Source organism: Anomaloglossus baeobatrachus, chromosome 6 (genome assembly GCF_048569485.1).
Source record: "Anomaloglossus baeobatrachus isolate aAnoBae1 chromosome 6, aAnoBae1.hap1, whole genome shotgun sequence".
NCBI classification, from domain to species: Eukaryota; Metazoa; Chordata; class Amphibia; order Anura; family Aromobatidae; genus Anomaloglossus; species Anomaloglossus baeobatrachus.
In genome coordinates, this window is record NC_134358.1 from 421241020 (window position 1) to 421256452 (window position 15433).

General features: G+C 54.5%; 1 protein-coding gene across 4 annotated transcripts in view; it reads right to left on the reverse strand.

Annotated features, from left to right (window-relative positions):
• Nucleotides 1–15433, reverse strand: part of EZH2 (enhancer of zeste 2 polycomb repressive complex 2 subunit) — a 152916-nt gene that overhangs the window by 89040 nt on the left and 48443 nt on the right. The gene's annotated exons all lie outside the window — the stretch shown is intronic.

Below are 15433 nucleotides of genomic sequence, written 5' to 3' on the forward strand. Positions count from 1 at the left end.
GATTCAACATGAACAACATGTGTACACAAAAGAACAAACAGCCCGAAGGGAACAGGGGCGGGTGCTGGGTCTCCCAATAGGAGCTAGAAGAAAAGGAATTTACGGTAAGTAAACAAAATTCCCTTCTTTGTCGCTCCATTGGGAGACCCAGACAATTGGGACGTCCAAAAGCAGTCCCTGGGTGGGTAAAAGAATACCTCAATAAAAAGAGCCGAAACGGCCCCCTCTTACAGGTGGGCAACCGCCGCCTGAAGGACTCGCCTACCTAGACTGGCGTCTGCCGAAGCATAGGTATGCACCTGATAGTGTTTCGTGAAAGTGTGCAGACTAGACCAGGTAGCTGCCTGACACACCTGCTGAGCCGTAGCCCGGTGCCGCAATGCCCAGGACGCACCCACGGCTCTGGTAGAATGGGCTTTCAGCCCCAAAGGAAGCGGAAGCCCAGAAGAACGGTAGGCTTCAAGAATAGGTTCCTTGATCCACCGAGCCAAGGTTGACTTGGAAGCCTGCGAACCCTTACGCTGGCCAGCGACAAGGACAAAGAGCGCATCAGAACGGCGCAGGGGCGCCGTGCGAGACACGTAGAACCGGAGTGCTCTCACCAGATCTAATGAGTGCAAATACTTTTCACATTGGTGAACTGGATTAGGGCAAAATGAAGGTAAGGAGATATCCTGATTGAGATGAAAAGGGGATACCACCTTAGGGAGAAATTCCGGAACAGGACGCAGAACCACCTTATCCTGGTGAAAAACCAGGAAGGGGGCTTTGCATGACAGCGCTGCCAGCTCCGACACTCTACGGAGCGATGTAACTGCCACTAGAAATGCCACCTTCTGCGAAAGACGTGATAAAGAGACATCCCGCAGCGGCTCGAAAGGTGGTTTCTGAAGAGCCGTTAGCACCCTGTTAAGGTCCCAGGGTTCCAGCGGACGCTTGTAAGGTGGGACTATGTGGTAAACTCTCTGCAGGAACGTGCGGACCTGCGGAAGCCTGGCTAGACGCTTTTGAAAAAATACGGATAGCGCAGATACTTGTCCCTTGAGAGAGCCGAGAGACAAACCCTTGTCCATTCCGGATTGAAGGAATGAAAGAAAAGTGGGTAAGGCAAAAGGCCAGGGAGCAAAACCATTATCAGAGCACCAGGATAAGAAGATCCTCCAAGACCTGTGATAGATCTTGGCGGACGTTGGTTTCCTGGCCTGTCTCATGGTGGCAATGACATCTTGAGATAACCCTGAGGACGCTAGGAGCCAGGACTCAATGGCCACACAGTCAGGTTGAGGGCCACAGAATTCAGATGGAAAAACGGCCCTTGTGACAGCAAGTCTGGGCGGTCTGGGAGAGCCCACGGTTGACCCACCGTGAGATGCCACAGATCCGGGTACCACGACCGCCTCGGCCAATCTGGAGCGACGAGAATGGCACGACGACAGTCGGACCTGATTTTGCGCAGCACTCTGGGCAGCATCGCCAGAGGAGGAAATACATAAGGCAGTCGAAACTGCGACCAATCCTGAACTAATGCGTCCGCCGCCAGAGCTCTGTGATCTTGAGACCGTGCCATGAATGCCGGGACTTTGTTGTTGTGCCGTGACGCCATGAGATCGACGTCCGGCGTTCCCCAGCGGCGACAGATCTCTCGAAACACGTCTGGGTGAAGAGACCATTCCCCCGCATCCATGCCCTGACGACTGAGAAAGTCTGCTTCCCAGTTTTCTACGCCCGGGATGTGAACTGCGGAGATGGTGGAGGCTGTGGCCTCCGCCCACAGCAGAATCCGCCGGACTTCCTGGAAGGCTTGACGGCTGCGCGTGCCGCCCTGGTGGTTGATGTACGCGGCCGCCGTGGCGTTGTCCGACTGTATTCGGATCTGCCTGCCCTCCAGCCACCGATGGAACGCCTTTAGGGCTAGATACACTGCCCTTATCTCCAGAACATTGATCTGAAGGGAGGACTCTGTCGGAGTCCAGGTTCCCTGAGCCCTGTGGTGGAGAAAAACCGCTCCCCACCCTGACAGACTCGCGTCCGTCGTGACTACAGCCCAGGATGGGGGCAGGAAGGATTTTCCCTGCGACAGAGAAGTGGGAAGAAGCCACCACTGAAGAGAGGTTTTGGCTGCAAGGGAAAGAGACATTCCTGTCGAGGGACGTCGACCTCCTGTCCCATTTGCGGAGAATGTCCCATTGGAGTGGGCGCAGATGAAACTGCGCGAAGGGGACTGCCTCCATTGCTGCCACCATCTTCCCCAGGAAGTGCATGAGGCGCCTCAAGGGGTGTGACTGGCCCCGAAGAAGAGATTGCACCCCTGTCTGCAGCGAAAGCTGTTTGTCCAGCGGTAGCTTGACTATCGCTGAGAGAGTATGAAACTCCATCCCGAGGTAAGTCAGTGATTGGGTCGGTGTCAACTTGGACTTTGGGAAGTTGATGATCCACCCGAACCGCTGGAGAGTCTCCAGAGCGACGGTCAGGCTGTGTTGACACGCCACCCGGGAGGGTGCCCTGACTAGGAGATCGTCTAAGTAAGGGATCACCGAGTGGCCCTGAGAGTGTAGGACCGCCACAACGGATGCCATGACCTTGGTGAAGACCCGTGGGGCTGTCGCCAGGCCGAAAGGCAGTGCCACGAACTGAAGGTGTTCGTCCCCGATGGCGAAACGCAGGAAGCGTTGATGCTCAGGTGCGATCGGCACATGGAGATAAGCATCCTTGATGTCGATTGATGCTAGGAAGTCTCCTTGTGACATCGAAGCGACGACCGAGCGGAGAGATTCCATCCGAAACCTTCTGGTGCTCACATGCCTGTTGAGCAGTTTGAGGTCCAGAACAGGACGGAATGATCCGCCCTTCTTTGGCACCACGAACAAGTTGGAGTAGAAACCGTGACCATGTTCCTGAGGGGGAACGGGAATCACCACGCCTTCTGACTTCAGGACGCCCACGGCCTGAAAAAGTGCGCTGGCCCGAGATGGGGGCGGAGATGTTCTGAAGAAACGAGTCGGAGGACGAGAGCTGAACTCTATCCTGTAACCGTGAGACAGAATGTCTCTCACCCATCGGTCTTGGACATGTGGCCACCAGGCGTCGCAAAAGCGGGAGAGCCTGCCACCTACTGAGGATGCGGTTTGGGGAGGCCGAAAGTCATGAGGAGGCCGCCTTGGAGGCAGTGCCTCCGGCGGTTTTTTGGGGACGTGACTTAGACCGCCACGCATAAGAGTTCCTCTGGCTCTTCTCTGGCCTGTTGGACGAGGAGGATTGGGACTTGGCTGAGGGCCGAAAGGACCGAAACCTCGATTGTATTTTCCGTTGCTGAGGTCTCTTAGGTTTGGACTGGGGTAAGGACGAGTCCTTTCCCTTGGATTCCTTAATAATTTCATCCAATCGCTCGCCAAACAATCGGTCGCCAGAAAACGGCAAACCGGTTAAGAACTTCTTGGAAGCAGAGTCTGCCTTCCATTCGCGTAGCCACATGGCCCTGCGGACTGCCACCGAATTAGCGGATGCTACCGCTGTACGGCTAACAGAGTCCAGGACGGCGTTCATGGCGTAGGACGAAAAAGCCGACGCCTGAGAAGTCAAAGACGCAACTTGCGGAGCAGAGGTACGTGTGACCGCATTAATCTCAGACAGACAAGCTGAGATAGCTTGGAGTGCCCACACGGCTGCATCGAAAAACGCACTCCGTGTACGTTTGGGAAACCTAAACTGGTGTTTCTCCTGCTGCGAAGCCAACTCCTCTATAGGTGGAGTTGGGGGGAGAAAGATCTAGCACCTGGTTGATGGACGCTATAAGGTCATTTACTATGGCGTCCCCTTCAGGTGTATCAAGATTGAGAGCAACGTCAAGGTCAGAGCCCTGAGCTGCGACGTCCGCCTCATCCTCCAGAGAGTCCTCAAGCTGAGACCCCGAGCAGCGTGAGGAAGTCGGGGAAGATTCCCAGCGAGCCCGCTTAGCCGGTCTGGGACTGTGGTCCGTGCCGGAGTCCTCCACGTGAGACCTAGGGGCCACCCCGGGAGCACGCTGCGGCGCAGACCGAGAGGGGCCTGGAGGCGATGATCCAACAGTGCCCGGGGCCTGCGTAAGGACCGATCTGGACTGCAAGGCTTCTAGTAGCTTGGCAGACCATTTGTCCATAGACTGAGCCATGGATTGTGAAAGTGACTCAGAGAGTTTCTCAGCAAAAACTGCAAACTCTGTCCCTGCCACCTGGACAGGGGAAGCAGACGGGTCTGCCTGAGCCGAGGGTCCCACTAGTGCCCGAGGCTCCGGCTGAGCAAGTGCAACAGGGGCCGAACATTGCTCGCAGTGAGGGTAGGTGGAACCTGCAGGTAACATAGCCGCACAAGAGGTATAGGTTGCAAAGAAGGGAATTTTGTTACTTACCGTAAATTCCTTTTCTTCTAGCTCTTATTGGGAGACCCAGACGATTGGGTATAGCTACTGCCCTCTGGAGGCCACACAAAGCACTACATTAAAAGTGCAAGGCCCCTCCCCCTCTGGCTATACCCCCCCGTGGTATCACGGGTTCTCCAGTTTTAGTGCCAAAGCAAGAAGGAGGAAGCCAATAACTGGTTTAAACAAATTAACTCCGAATAACATCGGAGAACTGAAAAACCGTTCAACATGAACAACATGTGTACCCGCAAACAACAAAAAAACATCCCGAAGGACAACAGGGCGGGTGCTGGGTCTCCCAATAAGAGCTAGAAGAAAAGGAATTTACGGTAAGTAACAAAATTCCCTTCTTCTTCAGCGCTCTATTGGGAGACCCAGACGATTGGGACGTCCAAAAGCTGTCCCTGGGTGGGTAAATAAATACCTCATGTTAGAGCTGCAAAACAGCCCTCCCCTACGGGGGTGTCACTGCCGCCTGCAGGACTCTTCTACCTAAGCTGGCATCCGCCGAAGCATAGGTATGCACCTGATAATGCTTGGTGAAAGTGTGCAGACTGGACCAGGTAGCTGCCTGGCACACCTGTTGAGCCGAAGCCTGGTGACGTAATGCCCAGGACGCACCCACGGCTCTGGTGGAGTGGGCTTTTAGCCCTGAAGGAACCGGAAGCCCCGCAGAACGGTAGGCCTCTAGAATTGGTTCTTTGATCCATCGAGCCAGGGTGGCTTTAGAAGCCTGCAACCCCTTGCGCGGACCAGCGACAAGGACGAAAAGTGCATCGGCACGGCGTATGGGCGCCGTGCGGGAAATGTAGATTCTGAGTGCTCTCACCAGATCTAGCAAACGTAAGGCCTTTTCATACCGGTGAACCGGATGAGGGCAAAAAGAAGGCAAGGAAATATCCTGATTAAGATGAAAAGAGGATACGACCTTAGGGAGAAACTCCGGAATGGGGCGCAGCACAACCTTGTCCTGGTGGAACACCAGGAAGGGAGCCTTAGATGACAGAGCTGCCAGCTCAGACACTCGCCGAAGCGATGTGATTGCAACAAGAAACACCACTTTCTGCGACAGCCGAGAAAAGGAAACTTCCTTCAGAGGCTCGAAGGGCGGCTTCTGGAGAGCAACTAGTACCCTGTTCAGATCCCATGGATCTAACGGTCGCTTGTACGGGGGCACAATATGACAGACCCCCTGCAGGAACGTGCGCACCTTAGGAAGACGTGCTAGACGCTTCTGAAAAAACACGGATAGTGCCGAAACTTGCCCTTTAAGGGAGCTGAGCGACAAGCCCTTTTCTAACCCCGATTGCAGGAAGGAAAGAAACTTGGGCAATGCAAATGGCCAGGGAGACACTCCCTGAGCAGAGCACCAGGACAAGAAAATCTTCCACGTTCTGTGGTAGATCTTAGCCGAATTCGACTTTCTAGCTTGTCTCATTGTGGCAATGACTCCCTGAGATAATCCAGCAGATGCTAGGATCCAGGACTCAATGGCCACACAGTCAGGTTCAGGGCCGCAGAATTCTGATGGAAAAACGGCCCTTGGGACAGTAAGTCTGGTCGGTCTGGCAGTGACCACGGTCGACCGATCGTGAGATGCCACAGATCCGGATACCACGACCTCCTCGGCCAGTCTGGAGCGACGAGTATGACGCGGCTGCACTCGGATCTGATCTTGCGTAGCACTCTGGGCAAGAGCGCCAGAGGCGGAAACACGTATGGGAGCTGAAACTGCGACCAATCTTGAACCAAGGCGTCTGCCGCCAGAGCTCTTTGATCGCGCGACCTCGCCATGAATGCCGGGACCTTGTTGTTGTGCCGGGATGCCATTAGGTCGACGTCCGGCACTCCCCAGCGGCGACAGATTTCCTGAAACACGTCCGGGTGAAGGGACCATTCCCCTGCGTCCATGCCCTGGCGACTGAGGAAGTCTGCTTCCCAGTTTTCTACGCCTGGGATGTGAACCGCGGATATGGTGGATGCTCTGTCCTCCACCCACATTAGAATGCGCCGGACTTCTTGGAAGGCTTGCCGACTGCGCGTCCCTCCTTGGTGGTTGATGTATGCCACCGCTGTGGAGTTGTCCGATTGGATTCGGATCTGCTTTCCTTCCAGCCACTGTTGGAAGGCCAGTAGAGCAAGATACACTGCTCTGATCTCCAGAACATTGATCTGAAGGGTGGACTCCTGCGGAGTCCACGTCCCCTGAGCCCTGTGGTGGAGAAATACTGCTCCCCACCCTGACAGACTCGCATCTGTCGTGACTACTGCCCAGGATGGGGGCAGGAAGGATCTTCCCTGAGACAATGATGTGGGAAGGAGCCACCATTGTAGAGAGTCTTTGGCCGTCTGGGAAAGCGAGACTTTCCTGTCCAGGGACGTTGACTTCCCGTCCCATTGGCGGAGAATGTCCCATTGAAGTGGGCGCAGATGAAACTGCGCAAAGGGAACTGCTTCCATGGCTGCCACCATCTTCCCTAGGAAATGCATGAGGCGCCGCAAGGGATGCAACTGGCCCTGCAGGAGAGATTGCACCCCTGTCTGTAGTGACCGCTGCTTGTCCAGCGGAAGCTTCACTATCGCTGCTAGAGTATGAAACTCCATGCCAAGATACGTTAGTGACTGAGTCGGTGATAGGATCGACTTTGGAAAGTTGATGATCCATCCGAAAGACCGTAGAGTCTCCAGCGTAGCATTCAGGCTGAGTTGGCATGCCTCCTGAGAGGGAGCTTTGACCAATAAGTCGTCTAGGTAAGGAATCACCGAGTGTCCCTGAGAGTGCAAGACTGCTACCACCGCCGCCATGACCTTGGTGAAGACCCGTGGGGCTGTCGCCAGACCAAATGGAAGAGCTACGAACTGAAAATGGTCGTCTCCTATCACAAAACGTAGAAAACGTTGATGTTCTGTAGCAATTGGCACGTGGAGATAAGCATCCTTGATGTCTATTGAGGCAAGGAAGTCTCCTCTGGACATTGAGGCAATGACAGAGCGGAGGGTTTCCATCCGGAACCTCCTGGCGTGCACATGTTTGTTGAGCCGTTTTAGGTCCAGAACAGGACGGAACGAGCCGTCCTTTTTTGGAACCACAAAGAGATTGGAGTAAAACCCTTGCCCTTGTTCCTGAGGAGGGACTGGGATAACCACTCCTTCCGCTTTTAGGGAATCCACCGCCTGCAGCAGAGCATCTGCTCGGTCTGGCCGTGGGGAGGTTCTGAAGAACCGAGCTGGAGGACGAGAATTGAACTCGATTCTGTACCCGCGAGACAAAATGTCCGTCACCCACCGGTCTTTGACCTGTGACATCCAAATGCCGGAAAAGCGGGAGAGCCTGCCCCCGACCGGCGATGCGGAGGGGGGGGGCTGGAAGTCATGAGGTAGCCGCTTTGGAAGCGGTACCTCCATTTGCTTTCTTGGGGCGTGTGTGAGTCCGCCACGAATCTGAGTTTCTTTGCGTCCTCTGAGTCCCTTTGGACGAGGTAAATGGTGTCTTGCCCGAACCTCGAAAGGACTGAAACCTCTGCTGCCACTTTTTCTGCTGAGGTTTGGGTGTTCTGGGTTGTGGTAAAGAGGAGTCTTTACCCTTGGACTGCTTAATGATATCAGCCAATGGCTCGCCAAACAGTCTCTCTCTAGACAAAGGCAAACTGGTTAAACATTTTTTGGAACCAGCATCTGCTTTCCAGTCCTTTAACCACAAGGCTCTGCGCAAAACTACCGAATTGGCGGACGCCATTGAGGTGCGACTGGTAGATTCTAGGACCGCATTGATAGCGTAAGACGCAAACGCCGACATCTGCGTGGTAAGGTGCGCCACTTGCGGCACTGCTGGATGCATGATAGCATCCACTTTTGCTAAGCCAGCTGAAATAGCCTGGAGTGCCCATACGGCTGCGAATGCCGGAGCAAACGACGCGCCTATAGCTTCATAGACAGATTTTAACCAAAGGTCCATCTGTCTGTCATTGGCATCTTTAAGTGAAGCGCCATCCTCCACTGCAACTATGGATCTAGCTGCAAGTTTGGAAATCGGGGGGTCTACCTTTGGACACTGTGTCCAGCGCTTGACCACCTCAGGGGGGAAAGGGAAACGCGTATCTTTAGATCGTTTAGAGAAACGCCTTTCTGGGTGAGCGTCGTGCTTCTGGATTGATTCTCTGAAGTCAGAGTGATCTAACAAAGCACTCAATTTACGCTTGGGATAAAGGAAACGAAACTTTTCCTGCTCCGCAGCCGCCTCTTCTGCTGAAGGGGCTGGGGGAGAAATATCCAACAGCCTATTGATGGCTGAGATAAGGTCGTCTACCATGGCATCCCCATCCGGGGTATCCAGGTTGAGAGGGGTTCCAGGAGTGGATTCCTGATCACTCTCATCAGACACATCACAGGGAGACTGATTGCGCTGAGACCCTGAGCAGTGTGAAGACGTCGAGGGTCTTTCCCAGCGAGCTCGCTTAGGGTGGCTGGGGCCATCATCTGAGTCATAATCCTCGGCCTGTGAAGCCGGGGACCCCCCTGTGGGCTGGATACATTCCAAGTAAGGGGGACCTGAGGACAGAGGCCTCGCCGTGCCCAGAGACTGAGCCCCATGCATAGATTGCAAGGTCTCAAGGATTTTTGCCATAGATACAGACATATTATCTGCAAAAACTGCAAAGTCCGTCCCTGTCACCGGGGCAGAACTTACAAGCGTCTCAGCCTGGGTCGCTACCTCTCCTGACTCCGGCTGGCGAAGCAGCACCGGGTCGGAGCATTGCACACAATGGGGGTCATCAGAGCCTGCTGGTAGATTAGCCCCACATGCAGCACACGCAGTATACACAGCCCTTTTTGCCTTGGCCGCCTTGCGTTTTGAGGATGACATGTTGCTGCTTCCACAGAGCGATCTGGGATATGCAGCCAGAAGCGCACCTCACAGTGCAAGAAATACAATATCTATATAACTGTATCCAGTACACTGATACACAGTGAGGCACTAGAGGGACCAGCACAGAAAAATCGCTTACCGCCCGCTTAAAAAGCGGGTGTGTGGTCGCCAGATAGCCCCTAGTCCAGGTCTCCCAGAGCCTTGCGTCCTTCCTCCAGCCAGGCATGCATGTAATGGCTGCCGGCGTCTCGAGAGAGGAAGGGGGGCGGGCCCTGGGCGTTCCTGGCCAAGAGCGGGAAGCCTGCTTCCCTCTGTGCCAAGTCAGAGGGCTGGAGCATGTAAAACAGGCTCCAGCCCTCGTCGCTGCTAGCGAACAGCGTCTCTCCCCCACCCTGAATGACAGGGTGGGGGCGGGAACGAAACGGAGCTGCCGGCGCCCTAGGCCCAAAAAGCCGGGGACTAAAGTTATAACCGCCGCCGCCGTAAAAGCGCGGACGGCGGATCCCCGGCGCACCACAAGTCACAGCAGCGCCGCCCGGTCCAGAGGGGGTCGGCGCTGCGTTCCCAAACACAAACAATCCCCCAGTAATCTGTAGGGACACCAACTCCACGTTGCGGTCCCCGGCGCACTATAACACCCAGCCAGCCCGGAGTGTGTCTGTGCCTGCCGGGGACACAGAGTACCTGTAAGATGCAGGGCCCTGTCCCTGATCGTACTCCTGCTCCGAATCCATCAGGTTCTAATGGGTCTGTGGATGGAGCCCGGCATCAGAGCTGAGAGGCCGGCAGGATCCCACTTCCACAGAGCCCTACAAGGGGATGTGGAAGGAAAACAGCATGTCAGGCTCCAGCCCTGTACCAGCAATAGGTACCTCAACCTTACAACACCATCCAGGGGTGAGAAGGGAGCATGCTGGGGACACTATATGTGTCCTCTTTTCTTCCATCCGAAACAGTCAGCAGCTACTGCTGACTAAAATCTGTGGAGCTATGCATGGAATGTCTGACCTCCTTCGCACACAAAGCTAAAACTGGAGAACCCGTGATACCACGGGGGGGTATAGCCAGAGGGGGAGGGGCCTTGCACTTTTAATGTAGTGCTTTGTGTGGCCTCCAGAGGGCAGTAGCTATACCCAATCGTCTGGGTCTCCCAATAGAGCGCTGAAGAAATAACCCTTTGCCTTAGCGCCCTTGCTCCTTGTGGACGACATGCTGTTGTCTCCTAGGAGAGTGATCACTGAGGGTATATAGCCAAAAGCAAAACAACTCGGCCGAACAGAGAAAATATATATATATATTATATATACACACACACATACATATATATATACACATACTTCGGCACCCTAGGGGGACCAGCACCGGGTGACCGGTGTGGCTTACCGACCGCCCAAAGCGGTGTGTGTCCACCAGATTCCCTGCCTTGGGTCTCCCAGAGCTGCAGAGCTCGTTCCTGAAATCCTCCACCGGCAGAATGTGTTGTAAAAATGGCTGCCGGAGCTCTCAGGGGAGGAGGGAGCCGTGGGCGGCGACTAGTAAAGTGCGGGAATCTGGTGCCCCACAGTGATCAGTGAGGGGGGGAGGAAACCTAAAGTATGCTCCAGCCCTCACTGCCGACGTCAGGTCGACCGTCCCGCCCTTACCCCTGACTGGCAGGCCCGGGGGCGGGAGTTATGGTACTAGGCCGCATGAAGCCGGGGACTAAATTTAATACCGCGGCCGACAAACAGGCGCGGTCGGCGCGGAAGTCCCGGTCGTCACAAAACCAGCAGCAGCTGCAGCGTCTGTGAAACGAGCGCTCCATGCACCGTCCCCATGGGGACACAGAGTACCTTTAGATGCAGGGCCCTGTCCCTGATGATACAAGTCTCCTGTCCGGCAGATTCCCACAGGGGCTGCGGAGGGAGCCCGGTCCCAGTGAATGGATGACCGGTTAGGATCCCACTTCTCCCAGAGCCTCTAAGGGATGGTGAAGGAAAACGGCATGTGGCTCCAGCCTCTGTACCCGCAATGGGTACCTCAACCTTAACAGCACCGCCGACGTAGTGGGGTGAGAAGGGAGCATGCCGGGGGCCCTGTGGGGGCCCTCTTTTCTTCCAACCGATAAAATCAGCAGCTGCTGCTGACTAAAATGGGAGCATGAGTGGATGTGTGCCTCCTTCCACACAAAGCATAAAACTGAGGAGCCAGTGATGCACGGGAGGGTGTATAGGCAGAGGGGAGGGGTTACACTTTTTATAGTGTAATACTTTGTGTGGCCTCCGGAGGCAGAAGCTATACACCCAATTGTCTGGGTCTCCCAATGGAGCGACAAAGAAATAGCTGATGAGACCACGTGCATTCAGTCTCTGCCCTCCCAGCCTGTTTGACAGCTGCCACTAGTACAGGACAGTGCGACAGCTCAGCAGCAGAAGGGACACTGAGAAGTTGGCAATCAGGCTTCCATAAAGTATTAAAGAACAAATCTGACAGATATTCAAAGTAAATTCATCAGCCTCATTAGGTCTAACTAAAAAATCCAGATTATACCTCATTAGGCGCTTCTGAGACAAATACGTGAACAAAGAAGGGAATTTTGTTACTTACCGTAAATTCCTTTTCTTCTAGCTCCAATTGGGAGACCCAGACGATTGGGTGTATAGCTACTGCCTCCGGAGGCCACACAAAGCATTACACTAAAAAGTGTAAGGCCCCTCCCCTTCTGGCTATACACCCCCCGTGGGATCACGGGCTTGCTCAGTTTTAGTGCTAAAGCAAGAAGGAGGAAAGCCAATAACTGGTTTAAACAAATTCAATCCGAAGTAACATCGGAGAACTGAAAACCGTTCAACATGAACAACATGTGTACCCGAACAACCAAAAATCCCGAAGGAAACAGGGCGGGTGCTGGGTCTCCCAATTGGAGCTAGAAGAAAAGGAATTTACGGTAAGTAACAAAATTCCCTTCTTCTTCGGCGCTCCATTGGGAGACCCAGACGATTGGGACGTCCAAAAGCAGTCCCTGGGTGGGTAAATTAATACCTCATGTTAGAGCTGTAAAACAGCCCTTCCCTACAAGGAGGCAACCGCCGCCTGCAGGACTCTTCTACCTAAGCTGGCATCCGCCTAAGCGTAGGTATGCACCTGACAATGCTTGGTGAAAGTGTGCAGACTCGACCAGGTAGCTGCCTGGCACACCTGCTGAGCCGTAGCCTGGTGCCGTAATGCCTAGGGCGCACCCACGGCTCTGGTAGAATGGGCTTTCAGCCCTGATGGAACCGGAAGCCCAGCAGAACAGTAGGCTTCAAGAATTGGTTCCTTGATCCATCGAGCCAGGGTGGATTTGGAAGCCTGCGACTCTTTACGCTGATTAGCGACAAGCACAGAGAGTGCATCCGAGCGGCGCAGAGGCGCCGTGCGGGAAATGTACATTCTGAGTGCTCTCACCAGATCCAACAAATGCAAATCCATTTCATATCGATGAAATGGATGAGGCAAAAGGAAGGTAAGGAGATATCCTGATTGAGATGAAAGGGGGATACCACCTTAGGGAGAACTCCGGAATCGGGCGCAGCACTGCCTTGCCTTGGTGAAACACCAGGAAGGAAGCTTTTGGATGACAGCGCTGCTAGCTCGGACACTCTCCTAAGAGACGTGACCGCTACCAGAAAGGCCTCTTTCTGGGAAAGTCGAGAGAGTGAAACATCTCTCAGAGGCTCGAAGGGCGGCTTCTGGAGAGCAATTAGTACCCTGTTCAGATCCCATGGGTCCAACGGCCGTTTGTACCGAGGGACAATGTGACAAACCTCCTGCAGGAACGTGTGTACCTGAGGAAGTGGTGCTAGGCGCTTCTGAAGAATACAGATAGCGCTGAGACTTGTCCTTTAAGGGAGCCGAGTGACAACCTTTCTCCAAACCAGATTGCAGGAAGGAAGGAAAAGTAGGGAATGCAAATGGGCAGGGAGACACTCCCTGAGCAGAGCATTAAGAGAAGAATATCCTCCACATCCTGTGGTAGATCTTGGCAGACGTCGGTTTTCTAGTCTGTCTCATGGTGGCAATGACGTCCTGAGATAATCCTGAAGACGCTAGGATTCAGGACTCAAAGGCCATACCGTCAGGTTCAGGGCCGTAGAATTCAGATGGAAAAAACGGCCCTTGGGACAGTAAGTCTGGCCGGGCTGGTAGTGCCCACGGTTGGCAGACCGTGAGATGCCACAGATCCGGGGACTACGACCTCCTCGGCCAGTCTGTGGCGATGAGGATGGCGCGGCGGCAAACGGACCTGATGTTGCGTAGCCCTCTGGGCAGCAGTGTCAGAGGGGGAAACACATAGGTAGCTGGAACTGCGACCAAACCTGAACTAAGGCGTCTGCCGCCAGAGCTCTTTGATCGTGATACCGCGCCATGAAAATCGGAACCTTGTTGTTGTGCCGAGACGCTATTAGGTCGACGTTCAGCATCCCCCAGCGTTGACAGATTTCCTGAAAACCGTCCGGGTGAAGATACCCTTCCCCTGCGTCCATACCCTGGCAACTGAGGAAGTCTGCTTCCCAGTTTTCTGCGCCCGGGATGTGAACTGCGGATATGGTGGATGCTCTGTCTTCCACCCCCATCAGACTCCGCCGGACTTCCTGGGAGGCTTGCCGACTGCGTGTTCCGCCTTGGTGGTAGATGTATGCCACCGCTGTGGAGTTGTCCGACTGAATTCGGATGTGTGTGCTTTCCAGCCACGGCTGGAAGGCTTGCAGGGCAAGATACACTGCCCAGATTTCCAGCACATTGATTTGAAGGATGGACTCCTCTGAAGAGAGTCCTTGACCGTCTGAGAAGGGGGACGTTCCTTCAAGGGACGTCGACTTCCCATCCCATTGGCAAAGAATGCCACATTGGAGTGGACGCAGATGAAACTGCGCGAAAGTGACTGCCTCTGCATGAGGCGTGTTAAGGGGTGTGACTGGCCGTGAAGGAGAGACTGCACCCCCGTCTGTAGTGAACGCTGTTTGTCCAGCGGAAGCTTCACTATCGCTGAGGGAGCGTGACACTCCATGCCCAGATATGTCAGCGATTGGGTCGGTGTCAGATTTAACCTTGAGAGGTTGATGATCCACCCGAAACTCTGGAGAGTCTCCAGCGCTACGCTCAGGCTGTGTTGGCATGCCTCTTGAGAGGGTGCCTTGACAAGTCGACCGTCCAAGGAAGGATCACCGAGTGACCCTGAGAGTGCAGGACTGCTCCCACTGCTGCCCTGAACTTGGTGAAAACCCGTAGGGCTGTCGCCAGACCGAAGGGTAGGGTTACGAACTGAAGATGCTCGTCTTCAATAACGAAAACGTAGCAAACGTTGGTGCTCTGGAGCAATCGGCACGTGGAGATAAGCATCCTGATGTCTATTGATGCTAGGAAATCTCCTTGAGACACTGAGGCAATGACGGAGCGGAGGGATGCCATCCGGAACCGCCTGGCCTTCACGTGCTTGTTGAGCAGTTTTAGGTCCCCCACAATCAGATTGGAGGAAAAACCGTGTCTTGTTCCTGAAGAGGAACAGGAATTACCACTCCTTCTGCCTGCAGAAGAGCATCGGCTCGGTGGGTAGGTGGGGAAGTTCTGAAGAATCGAGCCGGAGGCCGAGAACAGAACTCTATCCTGTACACGTGAGACACAATGTCTCTCACCCACCGGTCTGTGACCTGTGGCAGCTAAATGTCGCCAAGGCGAGAGAGTCTGCCACCAACCGCGGATGCGGAGAGAGAGAGCTTAAAGTCATGAGGAGACCGCCTTGGAAGCGGTTCCTCTGGCTGCCTTCCTTGGGCGTGATTGAGCCCGCCTGGAATCTGAGCCCCTCTGAGCCTTTTGAGCCCTATTGGACTAGGACAGTTTGGACCTGCCCGAGCCTGGGAAGGACCGAAACCTCGACTGTCTCTCTCGGACAGCATTAATAGGGTAAGTCGCAATGCAGACATTGCGAGGATAAGGACGCTACCTGCGGCACAGATGTACCTGTGCTCAAGACCAGCTGCGCAAGACCAGCTGACATAGCTTAGAGTGCCCATACGGCTGCGAATGCCGGAGCAACCGACACGCCGATAGCTTCATAGACAGATTTCAACCAGAGGTCCATCTGTCTGTCAATGGCATCTTTAAGTGAAGTCCCATCTCCACTGTAACTATGGATCTAGCCGCAAGCCTGG